The sequence below is a fragment of the Nannospalax galili genome, unplaced genomic scaffold (genome assembly GCF_000622305.1).
Source record: "Nannospalax galili isolate Female #2095 unplaced genomic scaffold, S.galili_v1.0 scaffold455, whole genome shotgun sequence".
Lineage (NCBI taxonomy): Eukaryota > Metazoa > Chordata > Mammalia > Rodentia > Spalacidae > Nannospalax > Nannospalax galili.
This window is the reverse complement of record NW_008335815.1, coordinates 710,543-729,551: the sequence shown is the minus strand read 5'-3', so window position 1 is coordinate 729,551 and position 19,009 is coordinate 710,543. Positions and strand designations below refer to the sequence as shown.

General features: G+C 41.7%; 1 pseudogene; it reads left to right on the top strand.

Moving 5' to 3' along the window:
* Window positions 1–19,009, top strand: part of LOC103732013 — a 52,012-nt pseudogene that overhangs the window by 5,625 nt on the left and 27,378 nt on the right.

The window sequence follows — 19,009 nt, the reverse complement described above, 5'->3', positions numbered from 1 at the left end:
TAATGCTAATTACTCTTGCCTTTACTTCTCCTTCACATCTCCTATTCACAGATTCAAGGACTTCTTTTCCCCTTAGAGATGAGTTATGCAATTTGGGAGTCTTTTAGACCCACTGAAGGAGTACTCTAATTGCCTCACCCTGCACCCCTGTTCAGCATGGAAGAAGCCAGAGCAGTCTGTGTCCTGATTCCCTACTGGCAATTTGGGTAACCTCTTCAGAGAATGGTGTGATAAGAATAAGAGGTAGGAATTTGCTAGGCAGTTAGGGTAAAAAGTCCCCAAAGAAAAGTAGCCAGTTTCTTGGCTAAAAGTCACAATGTTCTTGGGCCTCTTAGCAACTCTCTGTTCCAAAGGCCAAAAATGCCGAAAATATTTGGAAGCTTTTATCTAATTCTTAAAAGATTTTAGGGTTACCTCTTCAGAGGGGGGAATGTTAGAGTAGCCAAAAGCCCCATAAAAAATAAATAAATCAAAGAAGAAAGAGTACATGAAGTTATCAGAAAAAAAGTGATGAGGAGATATGGGAGGAGTTGGAGGGGAGGGAGTGGGCATGGATTTGATCAAAATATCTTATATGCATGTACAAAATTCTCAATGAATTATTTATTTTAAAAATGTAAGGCAACTGTTACCATGTTGGAACATGGAATTTGGGGTAACCTGAATCTGCGTCCCCAGGTCATGGTCACTCGTATTTGCTCCAGAATAAACTATCTCTTATCCACTTTGAGGTGAGAGTTATGGTTTTGCATCAACACAGTGATGGTGACAGGATTCTGGGAGAGGACAGGCAGTACTAACTAACTCTCTAGACAGAAGTGGGAGGAATCATCTTGATGCAGGGATGGGGGTGCTGACTTACTGCAGGGTCACTAGGAATGAAATTGACTGGAAGGTCACTAATAACTCATTTGCCTAACAATGACAAAGCTGCTAGTCCTGAGAACAGACACCTGACTGGGTCTCCACCCAGGGGAATTCCTTCAGCTTCAGTGACTGAGGGACTAGATTCCTGAGGAAGAAGGAGCTCTGCCAAGCCAGCAAATAAGCCTTTGCCTGAGGAACTTGAAACAATTTACCAGGTGACCAAAAGATGGGAAATACCCAGACCTCCAGGGCCTTGTGAGGTTCTGGCTCTTGAGTGATGCTAACATTTGGATGTCTATAGTAGCCATGGAAATGCATCACTGGCATCTCCAGCTGCAGGACGCCTGACTGGCCAACAGCCCCAACTGTTCTCCTCTGGATTCAGCATTTCCTGACATTTCTTCTAAGGGCTAGAGGGACAGCTCAGTACTATACTGTTTGCTTAGCGTGTGCAAGGCCCTGAATTCCACTTCCAGAACTGTAGGGAAAACAAAACCAAACCAAACCAAACAAAAAACTTCTCATCTGACATTTCCCCAGGTTCTCTACTGGCCCACAAGGAAAGTCTCAAATCAATTCCTCCCCACAGGATACCACAATGAATTTTGAAGATGTAGAATCTGTTTTCCTGTTGAAACTCTTGGCTTTTCTTTCTCCACAATTTGTTTTGTTTCTGCACATTAATGTATTTATACAAAAAAAGAGAATAAACCCTTATTGTCCCACGACTCTCAGATTCCCACTGAATCCCGTAGTATGATACAGTGACCTCAAATTCACAGGATGTGAATTAGCTACTCTAAATCACACAATCCCTTCTTCCCCAGGATCCATCCTGGTGCCAATAATGAGATGAGGAAGTAAAAGACTCAATTCACCCTAGTCAGTATACACCATCCCTTCCCCATCTTTTCCAACTTGTCAAAACTCCAAAGTCATCTCCTTTTCATATCCGTATTAGTTTCCTTTGCTACGTACCAAATTACCACAAACTACAGAAGCTTAAAGCAACACCCTTTCACTCTCTCACAGTTCCCACAGGTCAGAAGATTAGGTAATGGGTTAGCAGGGCCTTCTGCCTAAAGTTTCACAAGCTGAAACCAGATGTCACACAGGCTATATTCTCTTCTGGAGACTCTGGGGAAAAATTCATCCCCATCTGTTTAAGTTGTCAGCTGAGTTAGCCCATTGGGAGTGAGATCCCTCTTGTGTGACTGGCTGACCACCACAGGCTTCTCTCAGGTCCTCCTAGCTCTGGCTCTTGCTACACATGTCCTCTCCGTCCAACAAAGGAGAATCTCCCTAGCATGAAAATCCTCTCTGTTTCATGTGTTTCCTTTCTCCAGGAAAGGTCCTGTGGCTCTCAAGAGATCATGTTCATTAGATCATTAAGTTCACAAAATATCATTTTTCTACTTTGAGGTCTACCTATTTGGGATCTTGATCGCTTCCATCAAATCTTTTTGCTGCAAACTGTAGAAAAATCATAGGAATGAGCTCTCATCATTGGTTCAGTCCATACTCAAAAGAAGGAGATTATACAAGGTCAAGGATCATTAAGGGTCATCTGAGGGTTCTGCCTACCAATTTTATAAAAGCAGTTGTAAATAAAAAAGTATGATCTCTCTGCTCTTTCAGAATAAACAGTATCAGCTAATCCTCATTCTATTAACAAGCCTAACATTATTTTCAGATGATGAAGTATATAAGGTTTCAGTTTGCTAAGAGATAGGGAACTCATAAGGGAAGCCCTCCAGCTGCCCTAGTTCCTAGCTGAGGACAGTTTCTCAGCAACAGCACAATGGCCTGCAGGCCAAGTTGAGTGTGGCAGTCCCACTCAACAGAGAAGGCAAGAACCTGAGCTCAGGCCAACTAATGCTGCTGGATTCTGCAGGGCAGACCGCCAGTAAAGAGTCAGTTGTGTAAAAGGGTAGCGCCATCCAGGCTGGGAGACCTCAGGGATACTTCATTAGCACCCAAGGCCCCAACTGAGCCACTAGCAGGGTGTCTTAAGGATAAGTGCCAGGCTCTAGAATAAGAACTGTTAATAAAGCCTAAAACTAACTGTGACAAATTCCACGGGGGAGCCTCATTGTGGCCAAATCCTGGAAAATTGAAGGGTTTTGGTTAAATACTGTAGACTTTTCTGTGGATCAATGCTATCAAGGCACAAAACAAGTCTCCATAACTCTAAAGTGATCAGATAGTGACTCAACTGTCCATTGGATAAAAATAAATTTACAAAATCAATGATGCAATCAATTGACCTAATTGACAATTACAAGATGTTCTGTTAAGAACTGCACACTCTTTTCAAATACATACAGAACATTCACCAAGATAGACCATATAAGATGAGCCATAAAATAAGTCTCAATAAAATTTCTTAAATTACTAGTTATGTTTGTTGACTATAAAATTATATTAGAATTAACAATAGTAAGACATTTGTGAAATGACCAAGTATTTGAAATTTAAGTAATATTCTGTTAAATAACATGAGTCAAAGTATAAATGACAAAAGAAACAAGAAAACACTTCAGTGAAACTGACAACTAGAGGGAAATATATAATTTTATATGACTTTACTACAGAAGAGAATCTTAAGATCAATTATCTTAATTTCTAACCTAAAAACCTCAAAAATGACAAGCAGATTAAATCCAAAGTAACTAGAACAAAATAAAACACAAAGAGCAGAAATCCACAAAATAGGAAATAATAGAAAAACTCTAAAGGCAAAACTCTGATTTTTTTTTTTTTTTGGTCTTTTTGAGACAGGGTCTCCTTGTAGCCCCAGGTGGCCTGGAACTCACTGTGTAGACCAGGCTGGCCTTGAACTCACATAGATCCACCTGCCTCTGCCTCCCAAGTGCTGGGACCAAAGGCATGCACCACCATGCCTGGCTTAAAATCTGATTTTTTAAAAATACTTTATTTTTATTTTATGTGTATGAGTATATTGCCTGCATATGTATAAGTGCATCCATGTACCCATGTTGTGCAATGCCTGCAGAGGTCAGAAAAAGGCATTGGATTCCCCTGGAACTGGAGTTATGAACAGTTGTTAGCTACAATGCAGGTGCTGGGACTCGAACCCAGGTCCTCTGAAAGAGCAGCCAGTGCTCTCAACTGCTGAGCCATCTCTCCAGTCCCAAAATCAGATTTTTAAAAACATTAATAAAATCAATAGATGTCTAGCAAGATTAATGGAGAAAAGTGAGAGAAAATAAAAATCTTTAATTTAAATTTTAATTTCGCACTGTGTGTGTGTATGGGTGTGTGCTGTATGCATGTGCAGTCACGAGCATGCCACTATACACATGTAGAGGTCAGGGGACAACTTTGTGGAATCCATTCTCTCCTATCTTTATGTAGGCTCCAGGGATCAAACTCAAGGGTTGCAGGCATATATAACAAGCATCTTTATCTGCTGAGGCATCTACAGATTCTACAGACATTACAAATAAGATAATGAAAATCTAAGATATAACTTTATGTGATGTTAGATGAAATGGGCAAATATCTTGAAAAATTCAACCCCCTAAAACTGTTATGGGACTTTAGGTCACAGTTTATACCTCCAGAAGTAGAGTTCGGCCACTTGTCTTCAAGATGCCAAATTTTAGTAAAAAACAGAAAGGGGAGACTTATTCAATATGGCCAAATTGGCAAGAAAGGCAAAGAGAGTCACTGACCTCCTCAACTCCATCTTTATAACCCTGAAGTGAGATTGAAGTTTAAAAAGAGGGCTAGGGTTATGCACAGCTAAGCAGTCCTGGTCAAGACGTGGTCCCACCCATCCTGACCACTGTCTGGGCTTTAGCCTGATCTGACAAGTTGTAATCTTGTGGTTGATAAGCTTCCCCTCTAGCCAGTGCCCTTTCCTTCTCTCAGCATGACATTTAGGGTGAAAATTCTCATTTCTTGCCCATTGTTTCAGTAGAAACTGCTGCAGCCAGAGCCAGTAGAAGAGGTTGCCTGTCAGCGTCCTCTGGTAGACCTGGTAGGATTCCAATGCAATCGATGAAATTGCCCATGCCAACTCACATCAGCAGATCCGGAAGCTGATCAAAGGTGGGCTGATCATCCATAAACCGGTAACTGTCCATTCTAGGGCCCTAAGCTGGAAAAACACCTCAGCTGGCTGGAAGGGCAGGCATATGGGCATAGGTAAGCAGGAAGACACTGCCAATGCTCAGGTGCAGAAGGTGACTTGGGATGGGAAGAATGTAGATCCTGCACAGGCTTCTCAGAAGATACAGTGAATCTAAGAGGACTGACCACAGTATGTATCACTGCTGTACCTGAAGGTGAAGGGGAATGTATTCAGATACAAGCAGACTCCCACGGAACTCATCCACAAACTAAAAGCAAGACAAGGCCCCCAAGAAGCTCCTGGCTGACCAGGTCAAGGTTTGCAGGTCTAAGAAAAAGGAAGCATTCAAGCCCAGGAGTCTCTGAGGAGCGCCTCCAGGCCAAGAGGGAGGAGATTATCAAGGCTCTGCCCAAGGAGGAAGAGGCTTCCTTCATTAAAATAAAACAAGCCTGTTTAAAAGAAAATGTATTTACAAGACCTCAGGGAACTCTCAAATTACTAATATTAATCTGTGATTTTGGTAGAATCATGGTATTCAAAGTAATGAATAAAAACAGAAGTCTCTAAAACATGGCATATAGAAAAATTGCAAGAATTTAATGCCACCAAATGTTATTTTTCCCCTTTAAATCTCCCTCCCAGGTTCCCAGGTTTAATAATCTTTCTTCAAAGCCAGTGATATACAAATATTTTCTCAACTGTCTTGAAATACTTCAACATTTACAATTTTCACATTATAGGCTTATGTCCATTTAGAATTTGCTTTTGTATATGAGTTGGCAATAGACCAATGCTATTTTTTCCAGATGGTCACTCAATTTTGTCAGAACAGATTATTTTTTAAAAAGTTAATTTTCCCCACTGATTGGATATATCACTACCATGATTAACTTATTATTATTATTAATTATTTTATCACAGCATTTTGCTATAGCTCAGACTGTCCTCAACCTTAAAGCTCTCTCGCCTCTACCACCCTAGTGCTTAGCTTACAAATGGCATATGATTGAACTCTTATTAAATGAGTGGTTCATGGCATACTTGTCTGTAAATATAAAGATCTATATTTAGCAATACAGTAAGAAATTACATTTGTCTAAGAATATGACAGAGGTAGGGTTTTCTCTTGGACCTATGACCGCTCCAGCCACGTGTAGTTGGCTCTATGTTTACAGTACCACACATGAGTTCCCTTCCACTGAGAAGGCTTTAAGTCCAATTAGATAGCTGTTGATTATCCCCAAGATAAAAGTGGTACTACTGAATTACTATAGTTTGTTGTGCTGGCCATTGTTTTGGTTAATAGGCTTTAAAGTTGGGGTTGGACCATTGATTCACTTTCTTCCTTAGCAGTTTGCATAGTATCCTCCAAACTGTGGGAGCTAGTCTTCAGGGAGGAGGCTTCCAGGTCAGTTCCAGACCCATTGGTCCAAGTCCTGTGTCTAAAGTATGTCTTGCCTTCAGCAATAGGACCTTATCTTCAAGTTCTGGTAGGTAATCAAGGGCTATGGCAGTAGGCTGCTATTTGGGGAGTCTCAGACCACCCTAACCAACAACTCGAAGGGAGGTTTCTTCTGTCTGGCACTGTGTTTCTTGTTATGTAGCCTCTAGGTACACACACATACTTGTGCTCGGATAGTGTAGGTGTATTTTTCAGTAGGTTTTTGAGCTAAAACATTTCCTTCTGGTTTTTCACACCACCCAAGCTTTATTTATCTCTCCTCTCTTTCCCTGTCTAACCTCCCTCCTCCCTCACCCCCAATTAAAGTACCCCCACTTTCCCCTTAATAATACTTATCTCCTCTTATCTCCCCTCTCTTGAGTTCCTTCTTCCTCTTTACCCCCATGGTTCCTTGTATGTCCTTCCCTCCTTTCCCAGTTGAATACCCCATTTTCCCCATTTCCCCCTTGGTAACATCTGTTTCCTGCTATCCCCCTCTCTCGGGCTCTTTCCTTCCCTTTACCTCCATGGTTCCTTCCCATTTTCCTGGCTTTTGTGGTCACATCAAATATATATACTCACATATAAGGACTTGATATTAAGATCCACAATGAGAGAGAACATACGTTGCTTGTTTTTCTTAATCTGTTACTTCACTTAGTATAACAGTTCTAGTATTCCATTCACCTCTCATTAAAGAAACTTTTTTTTGCAACAGTTGGAGACTCTTATAGAGTTCCACATCTGGTCACGCACAGAAAGTAAGAGACACCCAGCCTTAAGTGACACAATTACAATGCAACCGCTACACCTAAGGCTCATGGAACATAGAGGAATGGGGGAAGAGAGAATGCTAATGCATCCCTCAACTTTCACTGGCTAAGCTTCTTCGTGCAACAGTACAATGCACACAGAAGACCACAACTGGCCAACAAGTAGAAAATAAGGACTCCTATGTTAAATCTCACCCACCCAGGGCACAGGGACCATTACAGAAGAGAGGGCAAAAAGATGGTAAGAGTCAGGGCTGATGCATGATCATAGGGAAACAGAGTCTTCCAAGCCTCTGGGAACTTGCTCATATGAACTTACAGCAATGGTGTCAGCATACAGATTTGATTGCAATGTTTAAGAAATTCACAAAGTAAAAGCATGGAGCAAAGTGTGTTATTGGTAAGCGTATTATCTGTTACAAAAGTTGGAAGAATTGGGGAAATGTAAGCAAAGAAATTACTGTGGATGAAAGCTGAATGTTCCAAGGCAATTTTCACAGTCCAAAAAGCATTCCAAAGCCAAGTCAAAGGGGAACGTGAGCTGGCCAAACAGGATTTAAAGGATCGTTTTAGCAAGTTTCAATATCTAAGAAATTACCAACTGGTGTTGTTATTGTTTATTCATGTCAATGTCTTCATGGCTTATCTTTAAGATCTGAGATGGCATGAGCCCTATATAAACACATAAGGGGAAAACCAGTGCTTTTCCTCTTCTTGTATAGTTAATACAGAACCCTTTGCCTCCGCTCCCCAAAATGTGTGTGGGGATTTTTCCTACATATGGCCAATCAAATCTCCAGCAAATGCGGCTGTTGTCCTCTAATTGATTCAGTTCTGGCACTGCCTAGCGATGGTTCCCACAATTTGCAGACGAAGCTTCTCCACCTCATATGCCAACTGCAAACATGGGCTGTGAGCTCCACTTCTAACTTACTGTTTTAAATTGTAATTCACACCACCCTCTCCTTCACTTTGATTAATTTGCTAGAGCAGAACTAAGGAAAATGCTCTCCTTATCTTTATTAGTTTATTGGCCTATTAATAAAGGATACAACAAAAAAACAGATAAACGGCCAGATAAAAGTCAGCAGAGGGTGACACATGAGGATGGGGGAGAGGATGGAGTCTTCCATGCCCTCTCCAGGTGCACCAACCATCCCCTAGGATTCTCCACATGTTCAGCTACATGAAGGTTCACACAAACCCTACACTTTAGGGGTTTTTTATGGCGGCTCCACTAAGTAAGCATGATTAATTAAATAATTTACTATCAAAGATGAACTAACCCTTCAGCTTCTACTATCACAGTCATAAGTCCTTTGTTAGATGCCTATGCTGTGACTGAGACAGCATAGGTCCCCTTTCCATTCAAGCCTTGATCTCTTTGGAGATCAGACCCCATCCTGGGGTCACCAGTCAGCTCAGTAGCACAGAAAGGACATTCACTGCTCTAGAGATCTGAAGGTCTTTAGGAGCCATACATTAAGAAAAGGAGATGAAGACCGAATGTATATTTTATAACATTACACCACCACTTTCTAACACTACCTGGCACTTACTGAGAGTGCAGATATACTTACTGGATGCAACACACAGAAACAGTCCATTAGGATCTGCACTGGAAGAGTCTTCAATCCAGTATCCCATTGTTCCCTAAGGAACCAAGAGTACCAAGAGAGGGCCAGGCAAGGAAGCTCTAACAGGATGCCACCAGGAAAGAAGGGTTAATATCTTGCTGATAAAGTGATATGGTTTGAATAAAGGCCCATGCATTCAAGGATTGGTTCCTAACCTGTGACACTGTTGGGACACCTGTAAGAGGTAAAGCCTAGGGGAAAGTTTTCTTATCACTGGGAATGTGTCCTTGAAGAGGGTACCGGAACCCCTGTCTTCCATGTTCTGGCCATAAGGAGAATGTTTTCATCATGTTCTCTGGCCACAAGCTTCTGCCTCATAGCACACCCAAAATGGTGAAGCCAATAGATTAATGGTCTGAAGCCACTGAAATCATGAGCCAAAATGAGATGTTTCCCTTTAAAAGTTGCTTATTTGTGGCATAGTTTTTACAGTCATAGAAAGCTAATTAACAAGCAGACACACCTTGAACTGAAGTAAAGTGCATATGTATATATACATACACACACATATATATTATATATATATAGTTATAATTTGCAAAAGACTGTTAAGCCATCCTTCAAGTCAATGGGTAGTTTAACCCAACCAGAGGGCTTCTGGGAAAGGAACAATAAATACAGCATCTACAGGCACCTTAAGAAATGAAAACATTTAGGACCCCAAACTAGATAAAAATCTCAATTCTGGTTTTTGAAGATTCAGTACCAAAGTAAACAATTTGGAAGGCAGACACTGGAACAAAAGATGATGCTGGGTTTTATGAATTCTATTGGCGGTTGATTTCCAGTCTTCTGCATGTCTGATACCCTGCCTTCTCTTCCCGAGACTGAGTGCGCTTCACCCTTTCCTCCTCACATGCTGCAACTCAGTCCTCCAAAGCTGAAGTGTACAGTCTGGCTTTGATGAAGGGTGTAGGCAGTAGGGTGGGGAAGAGTACTCTGCACCCACACAACTCCATCCTGATAGCTATGTCAGCAATTCATGCTGGTTTAGGATCATAATTTCCACCCAAGGTAGGGCTTCAACTCCTACAAAATTATATCCCCAGGAAAGGAGAAATGATGAGCCGGGGAGGTCCTTCTTTCTGAACCTGATGGGTAGGACTGATATCCTCGTCCTGAGGCCCAACAGGCTCTAGCGTGCCAGTGAGTGGCCTCCTTCACACAGGAGAGAAGTCTTGCAGGGGATCGTCCTGCCTTTCTCGGAGACTGTAGCTATGTGGGGAAGGCTCCCAGGTATCTGAAGCAACATTTAGTACATGGTTTGGGGGGCCTCAGAGGCAAGCTGAGGGATGATGCCTGGGTTTGCCAAAGTAAGCCTCAAATCCTCCTCCAGTTTTGAGCATATGTTTTATAGCCTAAACTTGGAAGTGGAGTTCAGAATACAGGCATGTAACTTACTGCTGAAGAAACAGAACAACAGATATCCAGGTGTAAGAAGAAAGAGCCGCTGCAGTGTGCCGACATCTACATCTACAGAAAGCACACACAACCACAGATGGCATTTGACCATAGGCTTGCAATCAAGGGTTGATCACAAAGTAACCCAAATCACGTTTGAAAGCGAGCTTCTCATGTAAGTTTTATGGACACTCCCCTTAGGAACACTGAATCTACAAGTACATCTAGCAGTTGTTAAAATCTGGACTGAAAGTTGTTAGATACTAGTGAAAAGAAATTCTTAGTTTTCTACGTTTCTTTTCATGGAAAAGGTTAGATTAGAGGTATTTGTGATAAGTATCACAGTGAGTCAGCTTGGAACTGAAAACCTGACTTCCTCTGCTTGTGTGCCTACATAGGAGCTGGGGTGTGCGTGGGAGCGACACCTGACTTGGTCAGTATAGGACAGGCTGTCCGAGTTGTGTTTTGGATCCCAAGTGTAATGGATTTAGAAAGGTAGTTTTATCAATTATTTTCAGGTTAAATGGCTCCTTGTCTAAATGATATGCCAAAACAGCATTTTCAATCATTCGGGGATTTTCATTTTCATGGATACAGACATATAAAGTTCTGGGTGAAGATGATTATGACTCAGGAGAACTGTAAAAACAAGTGCTACCAACCACAGTGAAATTCAAGTATGGAACCAACTGTGGCATTGGTCTCTGCTGTCTTTACCGTCAGTTACAGCCACCTGGATGTGCGTGTAGTTCAAGTCTCCACCAGATGATACTACAAAAGGATAGGCCCTCTTGTGAAGGTGGTCTCCTTTGTTACTAAAAGGAGTGCTGTTTGCTGCCTGAAGTGGCGAAGTATATTTAGGGAGAAAGCCATGGGTGTTCCACATCAGTACAACAATGCTGGGAAATCACAAGGCATTGAGGTGGAAACTGTGGGTTCAGGGTAGTGACAATATAATGTGTGAGACTGAAGATACTTTAGATGTAAAATTACAGTGCATCAATACAGGCATCATCCCTGATACGACTGATTGTACTAGTCTACTCTGCAGAAGGAAAGCTGTCTGTGCTGGGGCAGAGTATCATGACTCTTTGACGGCCAGCAGATAATTAGATTTGGGCATGTGCCAGCTGGTACCTCCCATGGAGATTTCTTATATATGTTAACAGGGAATGAGTCAAAGTCATGACTCTAAGTAACAGTTGGCCTAAAAAGGGCAACCACCATGATGTTTGCCATATTTGAGTAAAATCTCACTGTTTGCATGGCTGGGTCCTTCCTAAGGGGAGGAAGTATTTGGAGGGAACATTTATAGTGGCCCTGCGGGAGAGAAAAGAAAATCTGTCCAAGAAAGACCATGTGCTCTCACCTTGTTTATTTGCTTCTGTTATCTGTGACATTACATTATTCAGAGTAAGGTTAAGAAAATATATTTAGCCATAAAGATAAGCGAACCAAAAAGGCATTGAAGGGAAAGGCCAAACCGAGCCAAAGAGACATAAAAATAAATAAGCCCATCCAGTGACAGTGGATTCTCCCTCCTCACAACCCTCCTCCCATCTCTCTCTGGTCCCCTTCCTTTTCTCAAACAGTCCCTCTTTTACTTTCATGCTTTACTTACACATTTTTAAATCAACATTTCACATGTGAGAGAAAACGTAATGTAGCTCTCTTTCTGAGGCTAGCTTATTTCATTTAAATTATGATTTTCAGTTCCATCGATTTTCCTGCAAGTTGCACTTCACTTCCCATCTTTGACTGAATAAAAATCTATTGTATTTTTTACTACATTCTCGTCGTTGTTTTGTTTTTTTTTTTCTGTGCTTGTGCATCCAGGCTGTTATAATTTGGCTATTGTGAAGAGAGTGCTATGATAAGGCCGGGTGTGCCAGTGTCACTCGCTGTTGTATGTTGATTAGATTCTTTCGGGTAGATACGCAGGAGCTGGATCACATGGCAGGTCTATTTTTAGTTTGGTGAAGAACTGAATTCCCTTCATATGGCTTCATTGATTTACTTTCCCACCAACAGCATGTCCTCCTCCTCTGTTGCAGACTGTGAGCATCTACAATCAGAGCCTCGAATACCAATCATACGGTTGAAGTGCCACAAGTGGGAATGGTTCCATTCCCATTACCATGATAAAATACTCTGACCCAAGCCGCTTAAAGGAGACAGGGTTTATCGGGCTCATGGTTCCAGTTCCAGTCCCTCATGGCAGAGCAGTCAAGATGGCAGGAATGTGAAGCAGCTGGTCACATGATACGCACAGTCAAGGGCAGAGAGCAGGGAATGTTGCCATTCATAGTAGGTGGGTCTTCCCTCCTCAGTTAACCCAAATAAGAAAAATCCCTCTCAGGCACGCCCACCTGATCTAGACAATTCATCTCTAAGGCCACCTTCTCAAGTGATTCCACATTGGGTCAGCCAGTCAATCAAAACTGAGCATCACAGACCACCTGACTGTAGGGTGCTATTGCTGGACCAGAATATGATCCCAGCAAGCTCCCCCACACACAGCTTCTCTCTGCCTAGAAGTATAAGCCAAATAAACCCCTTCTCTAAGTTGCTTTTGGTCAGAGTGTTTTATCACAACAACAGAAACTATAGGTCTCATTCTGATAGAATTTGGTAATAAATTCGTTTCTATGTGTTATGTAAGTTTTTTGTTATATTTTATTTCTTTTTATTTTATGTATTTGAGTGTTTTGCCTACATGTATCTAATTGCACTATGTGTGCATGTGCAGTGCCCACAGAGGCCAGAAGAGGGAATCTGATTCCCTGGAACTGGAGTTACAGACGGTTGTTAGCCACCATGTGGTGTTGGGAACTGAACATAGGTCCTCTGTAAGAGCAGCCAGTGCTCCTAACCACTGAGCCATCTCTCCAGCCTCCTGTTGCATAGTTTCTATACTTTCTGTTGTTCTCCATTTCAAGTGTTGTTTCATTATTATTAGATAAGAAGAATACATTACCTCAATGTTTTTATGTATTAACACTTTGTGGCCTAAACGGTGATCTACTTTGGAGAAAGTGCTATAGATGACTGAGAAGAATGTGTACACAGAGCTGGGATGTTGTATGGGTATCTGCTAAGCCGATTTGATCTGTGGTATAGTTTAACTCTGAAGTTTCCTCCTTGTGTTTGCTTGTTTGTTTCTACCTGTTGACGAGAGTAGGGTATTGAAGTTATTCACTCTTCCTGTATCTGGGCCTGTCTGTTCCTTTATGTCCATAAGCGCTTGCTTTATGAAATGGGGTACATCCATATTTGGTACATATATATTTACAATCATTCTATCTCCTTTTTCCCCCTTTGAAACAATGTCTTACTATGAAGCTCAGGCTGGCCTGGAACTCACTCTGTACCCCATGCTAGCCTTGAACTCATGATCCTCCTGCCTCAGCATCGTGAGAACTGGGATTATAGGTATGCCCACCACATCTCACTGCATTATAGCTTCCTGGTTGTTACTACCTACATCAACATTTAGTGGCCGTATTTATCTCTCCTGACTTAATTTTGGCTTGAAGTCTACTTTGTCAGGTATGATTATAGCTACTCTTGCTTGTTTTTGCCACCTACTTGCCTGCTATATCGTTTCCATCCTTTCAGTCTGTGTCTTTGCCAATGAGGTATGTCTCTTTCAAGCATCAAGCAGCTGAATCTTGTTCTATGGATCAAGACAGCTCGTTTATATCTTTTAATTGAAGCGTTAAGGCCATTTATGTTATTATTGAGCTGCATTTGCTGATTCTTGTCACTTTGTTGGTTGTTTTCCTGGTTGATTTGCTCTTTTGTTCTCCCTCGTCCATCCTAGGAGTTCGCTGGCTTACTGAGTTGGATGCTTGGATCATCCTCAGTTATAATTTGCTTTTCTATGTCAGTCATGATATTTCTTCCCTGAGTTCTCATTCTTGTGACTGTCTTTCTTCATCATCTGTGTAAGATTCCTCTGAATGGTTTGAGCAATGCCAGCTTAGTGGTCATGCATTGCTTTTGTCTTTACCTTGGAAGGTATTTATTTCCCCCATCAATTTTAAGAGACAACTTTGCCAGGTAGATTTGATTTAGTTAGTAGATATTTACTCACAGCTTCAAACGTGTCATTCTAGTCTTTCCTGACTTTTGGGCTTTCGGCTGAGAGATCTGATGTTATTTATTGAGTTTACCTTTGTTAGTGTTTTTATGTTGTTTCTCTTGTCTTTGTGGTCTCATTTTAACTATAATGTAACGTGGAGAGGTTCTTTTCTGAGCATTATTATTTAGTGGTTCTAAATGTCTCTTACCTTTGAAAGTTCATGTTTTTTTCCTAGATTTGAGGAATTTTCTCCTATAATTTCATTAAATAGATTGTCTTTAGTTTGTAGCTCAAATCCTTCTACCTCATAAATTCTTATATTTTTTTACTCAATCCATGTTTCAGAGTTCTTAAAAGTTTTGGTCATGCTTATTTATTTTTCTTTATTGGTATGAGTATTTCCTCAATATCATTTTCAATCTCTGATATTCTTCATTTGATTTAGTCTGTCCTCTGTGGGTTTGTTTTGTTTTGTTTTGTTTTTTGATTTATTGGGTTTTTCATTTCCAACATTTTTGTTTTTGTTTTGTTAGTTAGTTTGCTGTTTGAAAGCAGTAATTTCCTTGCTGAGTTTCTTGCCTGTGCTGCTCGGCTCCTTCTCCAGGCCCAGAACAGACTTCCTCACTTCATCTCTCTGTTTATTTGAATTCTCTTTGAGGTTATCAGAAATTTTTGCCACAAGACTTTTTCATGCTTTTTCTGGCATTTCAACCGCTTCAGTTATTTAGGATTTGATGATTAAGGAGTTGTAATCTTCGGAATAACCATGAGGCCTTGCTTTTTCATGTTTTTTTTTTTGTTTCTCAGTTGCAAGTTTGGGCATCTGTTGGGATAAACACTGTCTTGATGAGCAAACTTCTCTTGAGGACTCAACCTAGTACCACTCAGAGAGGGAAAAACTAACAGCTGAAATGACCACTGCATCAAACCAAACTAGATATAGAAGTAGAATTAAAATCAGTTAAAGCCAAGTACCACATCACCAATGATTACATAGATGGTCACAGAAACGAGGATGACTAAGGCAGTGAAGGACAAGATGTGAAGCAAAAATTGATGAAAGCAAGAATAACAAATGAAATGAAGGAAGGAGCCCTGGAAAGGAGAGGAATGACAAACTAAAGAAGGAAAAGGAAGCAAAGAAAAGAATACTGAAGAAGGAGAGAAAAGAGCAGAGATAACCTAATATCACATGAAGAAAAGAATAGAAATAAAATTGAATAAATGTGGGTAAAGAAGAGAGGTTGGGCCTGGGGGAGTTAGGGGAGAGGGGTGAATATGGTTGAATTACAGTATATGAAATTCTCAAAGAATAAAAATATTTTTAAAAATATTTTGTTTTAAAAATAAACTAAAGCAAAACTAAAAAACAATACTAAATATTTGATTAAAATTAAAAGGGGGGGGTGTTTTTAAAATGACGAAATAGTGAAGCAGCTTCTTCCTGGAGCCTAACACTGGAACCTAACACTGGAACCTAACACTGGAACCTAACACTGGAACCTAATGCTGGAACCTAATGCTGGAACCTAATGCTGGAACCTGCTGCTAATGACGAAATAGTGAAGCAGCTTCTTCCTGGAGCCTAACACTGGAACCTAATGCTGGAACCTGCTGCAGGTGTCAGCTGAAATCTCTGTCTTTCTAACCATTGATGCTGATACTGATTCCAGGTAGCCAAGCATCAGTTGTCCAGCAGGGCTGCATTCACTTTCCATTCTTTGCAAACCAAGAGCTACTGCTAGCTGCTTTTAGCTTTGCCATCTGTGGGCTGGGAAGGTTGTAGCTACCTCCAGAGTCACCACAGTTTATGGTACCCTAGAGTGGCCAGCATTCAAGTCAAGGAGTGTCCCCTGAGTACATCAGGGAGTAGGAGAAGCAAAAGCACTGAGATCAGCACTAAAGGAGGAGAACTGAGGGAATCTAGCCCTCTGCCTGCTATCACATCCTGTCTAGCAGTAAACTGACCCATATAGGGAAGAGGCTGTGGAAATCAAGCAATCCACTTGTGTCTGGAACAGCCTGTTTCCTCTGAGGGGTGGGGCCTGCTGAGGAGAATGAGGAGAATTGACTGTGATGAGCTAGCCATGGGAGGAGGGGCTTGCTGCGCCATCTTGTATACAGGAGCTGCAACCAAAGTGAGAGAATGGCCTAGCACCTAATGACCTGGGGCAAGACTTACGGCCCATGAGGCGTGGGCAAAAGCTAGCGGTGACTATGGGCGGGCCATGGGAGTGATCTGGAGTGGCAGGCTCACGATCTGGAATGGTGGGCTCTGAGCCACGGTGCAGAGCTGGGCACCTGGTGTTTGTCTCTTTGTGAGTTACCCCTCTTATGGTATAAACTATAATAAATTCACATAAAAATATGTTATATGGTTTGTCTGATAGTGCAAGAAACCCTGAGAGAACTCGCACGACACCACTCATCCTGAGCTCTGAGTTCTCCGTTCCACTGGCAGCAAACCACACAAAGCAAGGAGGCAACTCCAGAGGCTGAGCAGTCGGTGACCCAAGGCCTCAGGGATATCGGTCCCCACCATTATCCTCAGGAGATGGGATAATCACCACAGAGGGCAGAGCCACCATCCTGCCCTTCACAACATAGGCCTCCTGCTAGCTAAACTCTCCATGTCCACCTCCAAGCCTTTCGTCTTCATCACTGCCTGTCTCCCACACAGGCATTGTGGCAGGTGTACCCCAGGGTCCTTGTTTTCAGGTTCCTAGAATAATGCAGTCTCAGGCAACAGAGCCTGAGGCACCTGGCCCTGAGCTATGGAGACAAATGGCTGTTTTTCCTCCTCCCTGAGCTGGGAGCCACAGGTTGTTTCCTCCTTTCCACTGTGTATGCTTCTGTTTCTTGGTTCTTTTCAGCTTTCCTATCATTGCCTATGTGACTCCTGGTATTCATCCTTTTTCTCTTAGAAATAAAGTCTCAATTCCTCTCTCTCTCTCTCTCTCTCTCTCTCTCTCTCTGTGTGTGTGTGTGTGTGTGTGTGTGTGTGTGTGTGTTGGTGTATTGGAGATCAAAACCAAGAACTCACTTATACTAAGTAAGCACTCTACCACTGTGCTATACCCCCCCACCTTATTAGAAATAAACCTAAACTGGGTCCTTTGTTAATTTGACTCTTTTATTCAGTCACACAGAGATATCTTCTAATCGCAGATCCCTGTTTACCTACTACTGATTGCTACTCTACTATTCCTTTGATTGCTGTTAGAGAATATCACTTTGGCTTATATTTAAACTCCTTTATTTTTAATAAATTTAAAATTAAATTTTTGTTAGCATACAAATAGGCTTCTTTGTGATATCTTCATACATGTATATCATCATGGTACATATCTGTAACCACAGCACTCAAGAGCCTAAGGCAGGAGGAGTGCAGTGAGTTTGAGGCCAAGCTAGGCTACATAGTTGAGTGTCAGGACAATCTGAGCTACATATACTATGAGAGTCTGATAATTTATAATGAGTCCATATAGTGTTGGTCGTATGTATGTGTGTCTAGGGCTGACCACTCGGAACCAGGTAACCTATCAGGGAGCTCATCCTTGGGGAAAACTGATACTCTTTCTTAGCAGCCTTGATTACCTGTAGCTCTTCATCTCGAGCCCTTGGGATGTCCTCGAGATCTCTGATGAAGCACAAAGTCACCCTGTATGTGATATATGATCTCTTACCCACTTGTTTTCATTCACATCATCACCTCACTGTTCACCAGGATGATTGAAAGGAGATTGCTGACTGCTGTCATATACTGCAGTTTTTCAAAAATATCTCATGCTGCATTGGCATCCATTTTGAATCCAAGCAGTCACTCTTGACATAGTTCCCAGCTCTACACCACATGCAAAGGCTCAAGCCAAAGGCAGGGAATTAAAATCTTAAAGGCACCTTGCCTAGCAGACTGGGCTCCCTACTTTCATGATGTTTCCTATGAAAGATTATTTGGGCATTTGTCCGTTTCTCTCTCTCTCTCTCTCTCTCTCTCTCTCTCTCTCTCTCTCTGCCTTTTTATTCCTGCCCTCCTGGTTCAATTTTCTCAGGATCTATGACCAGTAAAGTAATAAATCTTTGGACTAGGACAGTGTCCTAGTTTCATTTGTGTTGCTGTGATAAAATATCCTGACAAAATTTAAGGCATTTATTTAGCTTACAATTCCAGGTCACAGAACATCATTTTAGGGAAGTCAAGACAGGAACCCAAGCAGTTAGTCACACCACAGCCACAGTCAAGAGCCAAGAGAAACAAATGTACCCATGCCGCCTGCTTGGTTGGCTTCCAATTCTCTTCATTCTTATACAGCTCAAGGCTCAGCCTAGGGAATGGGACCACCTACAGTGGGCTGCATCTTCCTATATCAATTAACATTCAAGCTTATCCCTCACAGACCTGCTCATAGGCCAATCTGATCTAGATAATTCCTCATTAAGAATCTCTTCTCAGTTTATTCTAGATTGTGTCCAGTTGATAGTTAAAATTAATCTGGACAAATGGTATACTAAATTGAGGCTTTCATCTTAAGAACTCCAAGCTGGTTTTTCCTGGGACATCATGGAGAACAGAAGGACAAGTTCACAGCACCAAAGCAATGACCAAGCAGATATAAACACAAGGGTGTCTGCCAGTTTAAACAACTTTCCCATGTGAGGGACCTCCTGGCTGTGAGTGAAACAACTAGGCTTTAAGTCACCCACCAG